A 15340-nucleotide genomic window follows, 5' to 3' on the forward strand; every position below is an offset into this window, starting at 1 on the left:
AAAATAAAATAAAATAAAATCAAAAGTGTCCCAAATCTGGGCTACCTGATAAACTCTAGATTTGGGATAGATACTAAGTGAAAATACACAAAAATTCAACCTTTTCTTATTTATTTATTTATTTATCCCTTTTAAACTAAAACTTGATATGAACTAACTACCGCCATATATAACATCTCCCAAACAACAATTGAAGGAAAAAGCAAGAGACAAAATAGTAAATACAGTGTAAGTCCTTAAGAACTTTCAAAACCAGGCAAAAGTGAGCTACAGTGTTTAGGCATAAAGTTGAAGAAAGAAGAGAAACCAAAGAAAGGATTATTATAAAAGTCAGGGTGGGTGGTTATCTCTGGAGGGTAGGGAGGGGCTGTGTTTGGGCAGAGGCACCTGGTGGGGAAAGCTTCTGGAGAGCTGCAAATGTTCTAGTCTTTCAGTTGAAAAGGGTGGGAGTTACACAGGTGTTTGCTTTAAATGACTCTTTAAATTAGACATTTTCTGCGCTCTTCTGTATGTATCTCATAAAACTCTTAAAAATTAAAAAAAAAAAAGAACTCCATGTCAATATACGGAATGATATGCAATGTGTTACTACAATTATGTAAAAATATCACACACACAAAACAGACCAGGTGAGGGGTGCCTGGGTGACTCAGTCGGTTAAGTGTCTGACTTTGGCTCAGGTCATGATCTCGCGGTTTGTGAGTTCAAGCCCCGCGTCAGGCTCTGTGCTGACAGCTCAGAGCCTGGAGCCTGCTTCAGGTTCGGTGTCTCCCTCTCTCTCTCTCTGCCCCTCCCCCACTCACACTCTGTCTCTCTCTCTCAAAAATAAACATTAAAAAAATAATTAAAAAAAAACAGACAAGGTGAGAATAAATAACGAGGTTTGTGTTTATGAGATTATAGGTGATCTTACTCCTCTAATTTTTCAAACTTCCTGTATAATATTATATAGATTTTATAATGAAAAATAATAATGGTATCTTAAAACTACATAAATTGTTTTATACTGTTAGGAAAAAAATTGAAATAAGGTGCAAAAAATGTTTCCTTTTCTTTTCAGGAAATCTTGCCATCATCCTGCCACCTCCAGGGAAATTTCCTAAAAGGACTGGGCTTTAGGACAAACCAATCTCCTTCCTTACTTTGACTCCAACAGATTTTAGAACGACACAGACTTTTTTCTCTGTGATGTGAGACTCCTTCAAAGAGGTACCGTGCATTTCATCTTGTGCCGCAGATGTGTTTCCAGCTCTCTCCCCCAAATGAAGTGCTTTCACCTGCCATTGACTTTTCACCAATAACGCTTCCGCCCAGGCAATGACAACCTCCTTCCTGCGCCTGTGGCTGCCAGCTGCCTTCTTACGGACCTGATTCACCTCCATCACTAATGTGAAGAGGTACTTTTTCCTTAACCCAGAATCCCCGGAGCCTGAAGAGCAAATCTCCTCAGTGCTTGTAGCAATACATGGCTAATGGAGCCCAACCCTGGGGAGATGGGCAGAAGGCAGGGAACCACTGTGAGCTCCATCATCTCCCATGGGAGCCAAATTCTCATGGGTGATGCCCCCAGGCTTGTGTGGGAAGCACCATGCCTGCCTGGAGTGGCAGGCCGGGCGGGCAGTCCCAGGAGGCTTGAAGGCAGGCCTGGGGTGAATATAATCAGCTTCCTTCAACTGGGGCAGTGAGGCCACTACCCTGTGTCTGCATTTCAGTGGCCTGTTTTACAGCAGCCAACAGGAGCAAATGGGGAAGCAAAGGGCGCGAGGGGGCAGGAAGAGGAAATGGAGGGGGGGGATGGGTAGAGCAGTGCCAGGAGCCCTGAACTTGCCTTTGCGCCTCTAGCCACGTGACTAACTGCTCCACACCCATCTTCTCAGCTGTAAAGTGGATGTCAGCACCATCAGCCCATCGTTACCACTGAGCTCTTTGTGTGTCAGGCTCCCACATAATTTCATAGAAATCTTTACAACCGCCTGTGAGGTGGTTAGGCATTATTATCCCCATTTTATAGCTGAGGAGACTGTGGGTTGGAATTCATCCGTACTAGACTGGAGCTCCTTGAGAGCAGAGCCCAGGCATCACTTTATCCTTCTAAGGGCTCGGCATGCAGAGGCGCTCATTAAATGCTAGCTGAAGGAAGCGAGGGTTGGCAGAGAGAGCGGGGTAGAAGCAGTCTGTGTGCACAAAGGGTTAGCCACAGTAAGGGGCTGTTAGCAACAGGAAGGAAGGCTTCTCCAAAGAAGAGTTCCATGCTGGTTGTGAGGGCGTTTGGTACAAAGCTTAGGGCAGAGGAACAAAGCTGGCGTTGGCCGGGCTGAAAAAAAGACAGGAGGCAGAATAAGCAGGCATGGGCTCGGCACAGCCAGCAGACGAACTGCCTTGGGGCCAAGAGGCCAGACTGGGCTGAGCAAGCAGCTTGGGGAGCCAGGGTAGGAGGTCAAGGAGCACAGAGCAAGAGGCCCAGCCTTCTGAATGAGACCCATGTGGCCCAGGATGACTTGGAGCACGGAGAGCAGGATCCTGAGTCTGGTCAGGGGATGAGCACGTGGTTTGGGGGCTGATCTCCCCGCTTGTTTGCCTGGCACAGGTTGAGTGGAGGCCGAGAGAACGGGGACTATGGTAATCCGGGCATGAGGATATGGTGGGCTAAACAGGTGGTGCCTATGGAATAGAAAAGGAGCAGGGCCGAGAAAGGACTGAATGCTGGTGGGTTCTCCGGAGGAAAGGGAGAACAGACTGGGGAAAACAGTAAGAATGGAAGCACGGGCGAACAGAGCAGAGCAGAGAGCTGGTGTGGACAGATGGAGACCAGCTGTCGGGGCATGCCTGTGCTTTATGGACGCCCAGGAATGAAAGCCGATTTCAGCTTCCCTCTCTAGGAACCCTTTAGATCAGTCAGAAGATGGCAACTGACCCAATCAAGGTAAGGAGATGGCAGGAGCAGGAAACTAACACCTACTAAATGCTACTCAGTGTGCTAAGGCTCTTAACACATGGCATTTAATGGAAACAACCTCACAATTGCTCTTGGAGATGAGGGGCTGTCTCCACTTGACAGCCAGTGACTGGAGGTAATGACTAGTCAAGGTCACACAGCTTCATGGAAAGGAAAAGGAGTAGAGGTAATTCGAAACACCAAATAATACAAGGATCAAAAGGTCTGGACTGCGCTAATGGGCTAACCTTCTGATTTACTCGTGCGTTGAACACTTAGGAGACACTTGAGACAAAACACTCTACTCAGGCATTGCCAGTTCTACCTACTAAATCTGTTCCTTATCCATCCTCTCTCTCTTTTTTAAGTTTATTTATTTATTTTGAGAGTGAGAGTGTGAGCGAGAGAGGGGCAGACAGAGGATCCCAAGCAAGGCTCCGCAACGTCAGCAGGGCCTGACGTGGGGCTCGAGCCCGCGAGCTCATGACCTGAGCAGAAATCAAGTCAGCCGCTTAACTGACTGAGCCACCCAGGCGCCCCACTTATGTTTTCTTTTTTCTCCGAACCAACTGCCTTGGTTCGGGCCCTATCATCCACCTGCATTAAGATGATATCACTATGACCTGGATACTTCTAACTGGTCTCCCGGCCTCCGCCCTGTCAGCATACTGAGCTTGTAAGTTGCCAATAGGATCACAGAGACACTCGTAGCACCTACGTGGTACTATGCTAAGTGCCAGATACTGCACCAACCCCCGACGAGCTCCCAAGTTTGGAGTGCAAAGAAAGGCATGAACAAAAAGTTCAATATGAGTTAAGAGAAGGGCTGTGTCAGTACCAGGAAGGGGGGCGGGGCGGGAGAAGCACTTCACCCTGAGTGGGATAGAGGACTGCTCCTCAGAGGAAGTGCCTTGGATGTCAGTCTTGAGGGCTGCTTAGGAGTGCACCATGGGGGGCTGGGGGAGCCAAACCTGAGCATTCCAGACAGAGGCAGGGCGGTGTGACCTAGCTGGGTGCCTTCAGGATGGCTGGTGTATTTGAGGAGCCCCAGGAGCCCCAGCCATTCAATGCCTGATGGGATACACTCAGAGTGTGGACTCTAAGGCTTGCTGGGAGGGCAAGCAAAGAAGGGACATGATTAGATTTGCATTTTACATAAAAATTCAAAGGACAGAGCATTAGAAGGACACACAGAAAGATATGTTTATAAATTTTGGATGGGTTAAGGTTTTTTAAGCATAATCCAAAGCCAGAAACCAGAAAAGAAGAGATTGATGCAGGTGTGACTATAGAACAACAACAAACTAATACAGCAGAAGATGCCACAAAATACTTTTAATAAAGACAAAAACTGGGGCACGTGGGTGGCTCAGTCGGTTAAGCGTCCGACTTCAGCTCAGGGCATGATCTCACAGCTTGTGAGTTCGAGCCCCGCATCGGGCTCTGTGCTGACAGCTCGGAGCCTGGAGCCTGCTTCGGATTCTGTGTCTCCCTCGCTCACTGCCCCACCCCTGCTTGTGCTCTGTCACTCTCTCTCAAAAATAAATAAAAAGATTAAAAAAAAAAAAAAGACAAAAACTGGTTAAGACATGTTTGCATGGTTTAAGAGAAAGATAAGTACTCCGGTAGAAAAAATAGGCACAGGAGGGGTGTGTAGGTGGCTCAGTCAGTTAAGCATTCGACTCTTGATTTCGGCTCGGGTCATGATCTCAGTTTGTGGGTTTGAGCCCCGCATCAGGAACTGCACTGACAGCGCGGGACCTCCTTGGATTCTTTCTTTCTCCCGATCTCTCTCTGCCCCTCCCCACCTCGTATGCTCTCTCACTCAAAAAAATAAACTTAAAAAAAAAAGAAAGAAAAAGTAAGCAAAAAATATAAACAGGCAATCCGTGGGGATGGGGAGGGCGTAAATAGCTCATAAGCAAATGAAAAGACGTTTGTCTTATTAAGAATCCAAGAAATGTGAGTGAAAACAAGAAAATTACATTTTTCACCTGTCGTAATGGCACAGAAAAAAGAGAATAATGCCCACGGGGAGAGGAGCAAGCACTCTCATACGCTGTTCATAGGAGTTCAAACTGATACAACCTTACCAGAAGGAAATCTAAAAATCTACATGAAAACTTAAAATGGGCGTTTCACATCTAAGAATTTCTTCTAGGAAATAATCGGACCATTGCACAAAAATGGATTATGAGGGTGTTTCGTTATCATAACATTATATATAATTATATAATTATTCTGCTGTTATAACAGCTAATGATTTGAGAACAAGGTTAGGGTGTGTCAGTGTAAGGACTGTTTCAATAAATAATGGTACATTCACACACTAGAAGGCGATGCAGCCATTGAAAACAATCACGCAGATCTTTAAGTACTGACATGGGATGTTACATACGATACAGTACTAGGTGGAGAAAACAGATTACAGAACCAGACCCCATGGTATGTGCCTCTAGTTTTGTGTATATAGGTGAGATCTCATATATATTTGAATATATATGAATATGACCTCTCACTTATACATAAACTTCACTTACATATATATGTGAAAACTCACATACATACACAAGCTTTCTGCATAAAACACTGGAAAGGTTATTCACTAAACTAGTGACTGCAGTTGTCTCAGAGAAAGGGACTGCAGCAGGACTCAATCTCTCTGCACTACTTGATTGTGAAAATGTCTGTATCATAAACGAGCTGTGGAATCGACAACAGCCCCGGTCAAGGGGGCAGTAGTACAGAACACACTAGAGTGGGCTCTGAGGAAGTCTGTGCCAGGACGGGCAATTCACTAGCAAGTTAACGTCTCTCGTACATTTATTCAACCACCATTAATAGGTACGTCTAACGGCCTATTGGATCCTTCTAATTTAACGTCTCACTGGGCCTTCCAACGGATCCCATCTAAAACTGAGCTCGTTACACTCGGTCTCCACTCGGCTCCTCTTCCAGTGTCTCCCATCCCAGGGAAAGACACCCCAGCTCCCACCGCAGGACCGAGCCAGCAGCAAGGGCGAGGAGAGCAAGTGATAGCTCCACAGGCCATAGCTCGCAGCCCCCTTCCTCCTTTTTGTTCATGGCGCCCCAGACGAGGCAGTGTCTTCTCAGATGGCTGCTTAAAGGAGCAGAACACCCTCTCAATCCCGGCCCATCTGGCTGCTGCCTTCCACAAATGAAAGGGTGGAGACAGGGACCAACTGACTGACTGGGTTCAAAGGGCTTTTCCTGGTGGTTGAGTCTGAAAATGTGGAGATGCCCTCATTTACTTAAACAAAAAGAGGTAATGAGCCTTCAGAGGCAGGGAGCACCTGCTGAGCAACTGTCAACAGAAGGGATGAAGTCTCCATCTTGAAACAAGTAAATGGGAGCACATGGTTGTCCTCCCACCTAATTCATCCTGAATGCTGGCATTTCCTTGTTTTCTGGTTCACCTGCTTCTGCCAGAAGAGAGGTGGGGTTGGAACTGATGACAGATACCCAATTACTTGTATAAATACTTACAGTTTATGCCCTTCTACTCTTCGGAAGAGCGGGCCAGATTCCCTTGGTTCCCAGTCCCTGCCAGCCTCCTCCCCACCCCAGCCCAGGCCGAGGACCTATTCCTAAAGGCAAATCTAAAGACTGGATGGCTCAATCGGTTAAGCGTCTGACTTTGGCTCAGGTCATGATCTCATGGCGCATGGGTTCAAGCCCTGTGTCGGGCTCTGTGCTGGCAGCTCAGAGCCTGGAGCCTGCTTCGGATTCTGTGTCTCCCTCTCTCTCTGCCCCTCCCCTGCTCATGCTCTGTCTCTCTCAAAAACAAACATTAAAAATCTGCTTTAAAAATAAAGACTGGATACAGAGGCAAGGGAAACAAAAGCAAAAATGAACTACTGGAACCTCATCAAAATAAAAAGCTTCTGCACAGCAAAGGAAACAATCAGCAAAACTAAAAGGCAACCGACGGAATGGGAGAAGGTATTTGCAAACGACATATCAGATAAAGGGTTAGTATCCAAAATCTATAAAGAACTTGTCAAACTCAACACCCGAAAAACAATCCAGTTTAGAAATGGGCAAAGAAGACATCCAGATGGCCAACCGACACGTGAAAAAATGCTCAACATCAGGGAAATACAAATCAAAACCACAACGAGATACCACCTCACACCTGTCAGAATGGCTAATAACATTAACAACTCAGGCAACAACAGATGTTGGCGAGGATGCAGAGAAAGAGGATCTCTTTTGCATTGTTGGTGGGAATGCAAGCTGGTGCAGCCACTCTGGAAAACAGTATGGAGGTTCCTCAAAAAATTGAAAATCGAACTGCCCTATGACCCAGCAATTGCACTACTAGGTATTTATCCAAGGGATACAGGTATGCTATTTCGAAGGGGCACATGTACCCCCATGTTTATAGCAGCACTATCGACGATAGCCAAAGTATGGAAACAGCCCAAATGTCCATTGATGGATGAATGGATAAAGAAGGTGTGGTATACATATATATATATATATATATATATATATATATATATATATATATACATACACACAATGGAGTATTACTTGGCAATCAAAAAGAATGAAATCTTGTCATTTGCAACTATGTGGATGGAACTAGAGGGTATTATGCTATGCAAAATTAGTCAGATAAAGACAAATATTGTATGATTTCACTCATCTGAGGACTTTAAGGCACAGGACAGATGAACACAAGGGAAGGGAAGCAAAAATAATATAAAAACAGGGAGGGGACAAAACAGAAGAGACTCTTAAATATGGAGAACGAAGAGAGGGTTACTGGAGGGGTGGTGGGATGGGGAATGGGTTAAATGGGTAAGGGGCATTAAAGAATCTACCCCTGAAATCACTGTTGCACTATAAGCTAACTTGGATGTAAACTGAATACATAAAATAATAATAATAATAATAATAATAATAATAATAATAATAATAATAAAATAAAGACTGGAGCCCAACATGCTCAAGATTAGGACACCTGGTGCTTGCTTGACAAGCCCTGACTGAGCATCAACTTTTGTATATATAAGTGAGATTTTGTATACATAAGTGTCCTGCTGAGGACTGGACCCCAGACTGCACATCAGGTACCTGATTCCCTGTTTGGTAAATGACCTACTATCTCGTGGCCAATAGGCTGGCACACGCTTCCTGTTTGTTGCCTGTCACCTTCTCCAGGGAATGGAAGCCTGCCCATCCACATCTGAGGCCTCTCCACCTGCTAACATGCTCTCCTGACACCAACGCTCTCCTGGTGACACGACCTGGAGTGTGGACTCCTGTCCCTATGACTCAGGTATGTAAGTATATCCAAACCCTTTGAAATGTATACTGTAAGAGGCTGTCTACCATATGTAAATTGCACCCCAACAAAGCTGACTGAAAAACAAACGAAAGGGGTAACTGGATGGCTTAGCCGGTACAGCATGCAACTCTCGATCTTGGGAAGTGAGTTCAAGCCCCACACTGGGCATAGAGCTGACTTAAAACAAAACCAAAATCAAAACCAAAACCAAAACACATTTAACAGAGAATTGCTAAAGGGGGATCAGAAAAAAACAAGACAGAACTTAATAGGAATTACATTTAGTGCTAAGCTTCCTGGCAGTCCAAGCAGAAGTGGAAATGGTTTGGGAAGGAAAAACTTTCTATTACTGGATAAAAGGGAGGCCCTGATTTACCCACCAGGAAGAGCCTTTTGAATCCCAAATAATTCATTGCTCCCCTCCATCCAACTGAACATTTAAGAGAACGCTTTAGAGAAAGCAGATCTGCTCTCTATGTAGATAATTCTAGAAGGGATTTATTGGATTCCTCTCTAAGGAAAGTAAGAAACATGACGGATATATTTAACTGCAATTTTGCAGAAGGTGCAGAAATATTTTTCCAAGCCATTTTTAATATAGAGCAAACATCAATAAAAGGCTGAAGAAATACCACTAAATTTTTACTTAGAGATGACATTTCTGTGTTAAAGTGTTAAAGAGTCCAAAGGTGTTAAAGTAAAAGAGTCCAATTATCGGCTTTTATCCGGTGCTCCAACCTATGTTATAAAGAGAATGCAAACATGTCCTTTCCATCCTTTAACTGGTAATGGTAAGGAAGGTGTCTAAACAGTACTCCTCTAGGGGTGCCTTTCTGGCTCAACCAGAAGAGCAGGTGACTCTTGATCTCGGGGCTGTGAGTTTGAGCCCCACGTTGGGTATAGAGATTACTTAAAATTAAATCTTTTTTTTTTAATGTTTTTATTTATTTTTGAAACAGAGAGAGACAGAGCATGAGCGGGGGAGGGACAGAGAGAGAGGGAGATACACAATCTGAAGCAGGCTCCAGGCTCTGAGCTGTCAGCACAGAGCCCGATTCGGGGCTCAAACTCAAGAGTGTGAGATCATGACCTGAGCTGAAGTCGGACGCTTAACCGACTGAGCCACCTAGGCGCCCCCAAAATTAAATCTTTAAAAAAATATTGCCCCTCTAGTGGGAACACTACAACCCCAGCCGTCACCTAAGCCAAATTTGTGGTCCTTTATTTCCTCTCCCCTCAGCCTAGTGTTTCACAATTGAGGAAAGTGTGCACAGATGGCTTTAGAAGGTATACGTATTTGGACATAAAATGGTGTTGAATCATGAGCTCTCTTTCTTCAAAATTCTATTTATTTAGAGGCGCCTGGGTGGCTCAGTTGGTTAAGCGTCCGACTTCGGCTCAGGTCATGATCTCGCAGTGTGTGAGCTGGAGCCCAGTGTCGAGCTCTGTGCTGACCGCTCAGAGCCTGAAGCCTGTTTCCGATTCTGTGTCTCCCTCTCTCTCTGCCCCTCCCCGACTTGTGCTCTGTCTCTATCAAAAATAAACGTAAAAAATTTTTTTAAATTCTATTTATTTATTTATTTATTTATTTATTTATTTATTTTTATTAAAAATTTTTTTGATTCTATTTATTTATTTATTTATTTTATTAAAAAAATTTTTTTTTGAAGTTTATTTATTTTGAGAGAGAGAGAGAGCATGAGCATGGGAGGGGTAGAGATAGAAGGAGAGAGAGGATCTCAAGCAGGCTCCACACTGTCAGCGCCCTGAGATCATAACCTGAGCCGAAATCAAGAGACGCTTAACTGAGTACCCAGGTGCCCCCTATTAGAATTCATAAGGCGTTTATTTTGAAATGGAAAATAATGGAATTGAGAAGAGTCAACAAAATTATGAAAAGGAATACTATGGGGTAGGTGAAGGACTGTCCTAGGAATATTAAAAGATGCTATAAGAAATTACTGTCATTAAAACTGTATGGTGTCAGCAGATGATTAGACAAAAGATGAAAGGAGAAGAAGAAGGTGCCTGGTAACAGATTTCAATTAAATTTAACAAAAGTGGTATTTCAATTCGGAGGAGATAAATGATTTACTTAATAGATGGGGCCGGCATTTCTGGCTCTTTGTCTGGAAGAAAATTAAGTCGGCTCCCTACCTATAGCCCAATCTGTAATCCATCTGGAATTTATTTAAATGTAAAACATAAAGCAATAAAAATATTAAAAGCAAGCCCAGGAAACTACTTGTATAATTGAGGAGTGGGGAAGCCCTTTTAACTCAGTCTGGAAACCCAGAAGCCATAAAAGAAAAGTCCCATTTCTGACTTTATATGAGTTTAAAAAATTGGTAAAGTAAATGATATCATAGAAACAAAAAAACAGCCGGGGGTGCCTGGGTGGCTCAGTCAGTTAAGCATCCGACTTGGGCTCAGGTCATGATCTCACGGTTCATGGGTTCCAGCCCCACATCGGGCTCTGTGCTGACAGCTCAGAGCCTGGAGCCTGCTTTGGATTCTGTCTCCCACTCTGCCCACCCTCCCCTGCCCCAGCTTGCATTAATTAACACATCCATCACCTCACATATTTTATTATTAAGAACACCTAAGTTCTAGTCTCTTCGCAAATTTCAGTTTCACAGTACAGTGTTATCAACTATAGTCACTATGTTATGCATTAAATCCCCAGACCTGGGGCGCCTGGGTGGCGCAGTCGGTTAAGCGTCCGACTTCAGCCAGGTCACGATCTCGCGGTCCGTGAGTTCGAGCCCCGCGTCAGGCTCTGGGCTGATGGCTCGGAGCCTGGAGCCTGTTTCCGATTCTGTGTCTCCCTCTCTCTCTGCCCCTCCCCCGTTCATGCTCTGTCTCTCTCTGTCCCAAAAATAAATAAACGTTGAAAAAAAATTTTTTTTTTAAATAAATAAATAAATAAACATTAAAAAGAAGAAGAAGAAATAGAAAAATATCCTGAGAGAACATACGCAGTGCATATGACAGCTATGAGGTCTTACAAACCGATAGGAAAAATACAACCAAGAGAAAGATGGGCTCATCCATAAGCGGGACACAGAAGAGCAAATTGAAATAACCAACAACATATGAAAAGATGTCCAATCTCTCTAGCAATCAAGAAGATGCAAATGAAAGTCACAGTGAGGTGTCATTCCACATCCATCAGACTGGCAACAATTCTAGGGTGATACCTGACCTTGACAGGACTTGGGGGAGGGAGTGGGTTGGGGGTAGTTGTGAGGGTGCCGCTGCTACTGAAAATATGGATGATCGCGCGCTTTTAGAGAACAGTCTGAAAAGCCCTCTATTAAAATTTGAAAAGCTCTGTGACTTGGCAAGCCCACTCCCAGGTCTCTATCCATAGAAACGGAAGCAAGAGAACATAAGGAGATGGAAGGTAAGGGAGGCCCATTGCAGCAACGTGGGGAGGACAATAAGCCAACAAAAACCTGGAAACAAACTGAATGCCCATCAATGGGGAACAGTACTATCTAAAGGAAAACTGTTTGGGGCGCCTGGGTGGCTCAGTCGGTTAAGCAGCCGACTCTTAAGACTCACATCATGATCTCACAGTAATCATGATCTCACAGTACGGGAGTTCGAGCCCCATGTCGGGCTCCAAGGTCACAGCTCAGAGCCTGCTCGGGTTTCTCTCTGCCCCTCACTCTCTCGCTCTCTCTCAAAATAAACACATAAACATTTAAAAAAATAAAGGAAGAGTGTTCCTCTAGCCACTTCTGATGCTAAGCACCAGGCGTTAGTGTAAACCCCCCAGGCTGAGGGCTCACTCCCAAAAGACTGACCCCACTGCAGACGCCAGCCACCTGGCCCAGGTTGTCGCCTCTACCCCTGACGACCTGACTACAAATCAGGGGTTCCCATGAACCCCTCCTCAAGTTTGATAATTTGCTAGAACGGCTCACAAAGAAACGCTTTATTTACTATTACAAGTCAGGATCATCCACGTGGAAGAGACACAGGAAGACCCATGGGACAGGGCAAGACACACGGAAGAGGGGCCACGTAAGGGCAAGAGATGTGGAGCTGCCGTGCCTTCACCCTCCCCGCACCTTGAGGTGTTCACTGACCTGGAAGCCTCTCCCAACGCCTCTCTTCGGGGGTTTTTCTGGTGGTTCCATTACCAAGACAAGAGTGATTCGATCATTGGCCATGGGTGACTTACTCAATCTCCAGCCCCTTTCCCTCCCAGGAGGAGGGGTGGGAGGTTGGGGCTGAAAGTTCAACCCTCTAATCACCTGGCTGGTTCCCGTGGCAACTAGCACCCATCTGGAGAGTCACCTCATTAGCATAACTCAGGTTTGGTGTTAGAGGCTTATTATGAATAACAAAAGACGCTCTCCTCACCCCGGTCACTCTGGAAGTTACAAGGGTTGTAGGAGCTCTGTGCCAGAACTGGGGAAGAAGACCAAATAACAGATTTATTATTATATCACAGTATTGCATTATCCATGCCATAGAATAGCATGCAATTTTTTATTTTTTATTTCTTTTTAGTGTTGATTTATTTTTGAGAGACAGAGCACGAGAGGGCAGAGAGGGAGGGAGACAGAATCCGAAGCAGGCTCCCGGCTCTGAGCTGTGCCCCACGCGGGGCTCAAACCCACAATCCATGAGATCATGACCTGAGTCGAAGCCGGACGCTTAACCGACTGAGCCACCCAGGTGCCCCTAGCATGCAATTTTTAAAAAGTTAAGTCTATACTAATTGCTTTCAAGCTTCTCCAGGGGCACCTGGCTGTCTCAGTCGGTAAAGCATGAGACTCTTGATCTCAGGGCTGTAAATTTGAGCCCCACGTTGGGTATAGAGATTAATTAAGAATAAAATCTTAAAAAAAAAAAATTAAAAAAAGCTTCTTCCAAGATGTAATGATAAGAAAGACAAGTTGTAGAGATAATGTATTTTACCAAAATGGAACTCCAATACATGTAACCCATGACATCCACACACAGACACAGACATAATAGGATCCCATTCTGATAAAATGTGCAAGGACAAAAAATATCTTTGTATCTTATTTATACACGATAATGTGTAGAGAGCAAAATATGGGTGAAAACATCCATTTGTTTACACTGATTACCAGAGGGTGAGGAGGGAGCATTTAGTTGCAGAGGAGTGGAAGAGAGGGGAAAAGTCTTTTCCTTTTTTTTTTTTAAAGAAAGAAAAACGTTAACAAGTAAAACAGGATGGACATGTGTGTGAGAGTGTGTGTGTGTGTGTGTACGAGTGTGTGTGTCATAAAGATGATCACCCAAATGCTAACGGTAGCTGCCTGAGGGTGCTGGGATTTCAGGTGACTTTTACTTTATTTCATTGACATTTAAATATTGTTTAAGTTTTTCACAGTGAAGATGTATTATTCATAAAAACCGGGGGAAGGGGAAAGCAACAAAATCACTTTCACTGAAGGAAAATGTACCCACCCGACCTTGAAGGCCAGTCACATCTACGGAGCCCCTGTTTCGTGCCCTGCACTGTACCAGATGTGTTCCATTTCGAATCCTCGAAGCAAAACTGCAAGGAATCGGGATAATGGTGCTCAGGAAGGGGTAGACAGCTTGCCTGGCATCACACAGATTATTAGCAAGTCTGGAAGACAAGATCTGCACCCAGATTTAACTCCTACGCATTCTCTTTCCTGCCTCTGCACTGCACTCTCTCAGTATGGGCTGTACCGGTCACAGGACGTGTACCTTCAGGCTGGCTAACCCATGTGTCCTTCCCCCACAGGAGTCCCTCGCTGTCCTTGACGGCAGTCTTCAAAATGAGCTCCACAGAATCTCTGCCTTCAAGAATCTCAAGTTTACCTCCCTGTTAGCATTTCAGCACCGGGGGGCCGGAGGGGTGAGGACTGTGCATTACAGATCTCTAATGTTCAGGTCCGTTGACTGCTACTTAAGAGTTGAAAAACACAGAGGCACCCGGGGTGACTCAGTCAAGTTAAGCTTCCCACTTCGGCTCAGGTCATGATTTTGCAGTTCAGGAGTTCAAGCCCCGCATGGGGCTCTGTGCTGACAGCTCAGAGCCTGGAACCAGCTTCGGATTCTGTGTCTCCCTCTCTCTCTGTGCCCCTCCCCCGCTTGTGATCTGTCTCTCTCTCTCTCTCTCTCAAAAATAAAAATAAAGACATTAAAAAAAAAGTTGAAAAACACAAAAGAAAAGACGTGAGCTGTGTTTTCCATGCTCTTGATGTTCTCTTCACACACAGGCTCTTTCTCATGAGCTGCGTTCATTACTTTAAATTCTTTTTTTTCTTTTTTTAAAGTAGGCTCCACGCCCACGGTGGGGCTTGAACTCATGACCCTGGGATCAAGACTCGCATGCTCTACCAGCTGAGCCAGCGAGGCGCCCCTACCTTAAATTCTTACACGAGATAATCCGCTGCTTACTCCAAGCTCACCATAAACTTAAAAAAAGAAAAACATACACCTATTTACACAGCTGAGAACAGAGGATTCTACAATTCGGAGCAAAGAGCACATTTATTGGCTATTTGGAGCATGAAGGACGTGAACAAAAGGCTGTAAAATAAAAGAGGAACAAAAGAGGGTATTTTAACACAACCCGAGGAGGAGAAAAGGCATTGCGTTTATGCACACGAATTTCTTACTTTAAACACACACACTAAACATAACATATTTTAAAACTTGTCATTGTACTGTCCTTGATTTTCATTAGGAAAGAAAAATCGCTGCGGGTGGTCTGGGGGCCCAGGGAACTGGTCAGTCTGTGTAAACTCATGCAGATAAAGACAAGGCCTCATTTGACACCCTCTGGGCCCCCTCTTTGTCACAACACTGAGCACACAGACCCCCAGAGGGGGAGAGCCAGGAAGGGACAGACGCACGGGGGTGGGGGTGGGGGTGGGGGGATGTGCTCAGTTGCCCCTAACGACCTTCAGTCTTCCCCCTCCCCCTGCTGTCCGAGCCTCCCGCTCTGACACCAACCAGCACAGCCCCTTACCTCCTTGGCCCCATCCTGCAGCTTCTACACCAAACCCTCTGCCCTAATGTCCTCTTCCCCAAATCCTGCCCTAACACCTTGTCAGAAAAGGCTT

General features: G+C 45.0%; 1 long non-coding RNA gene across 1 annotated transcript; it reads left to right on the forward strand.

Moving 5' to 3' along the window:
- Positions 1–1334: 1334 nt before the first annotated feature.
- On the forward strand, positions 1335–14098 carry LOC124504369 (uncharacterized). Its single transcript, XR_006960386.1, has 3 exons — positions 1335–1397; positions 8126–8243; positions 14014–14098. It is a non-coding gene; the product is annotated as an uncharacterized LOC124504369 (long non-coding RNA).
- Positions 14099–15340: the final 1242 nt, after the last annotated feature.

Source organism: Lynx rufus, unplaced genomic scaffold (genome assembly GCF_022079265.1).
Source record: "Lynx rufus isolate CCGP_SWC_20201006 ecotype Redwood Valley unplaced genomic scaffold, mLynRuf1.p SCAF_8, whole genome shotgun sequence".
Lineage (NCBI taxonomy): Eukaryota > Metazoa > Chordata > Mammalia > Carnivora > Felidae > Lynx > Lynx rufus.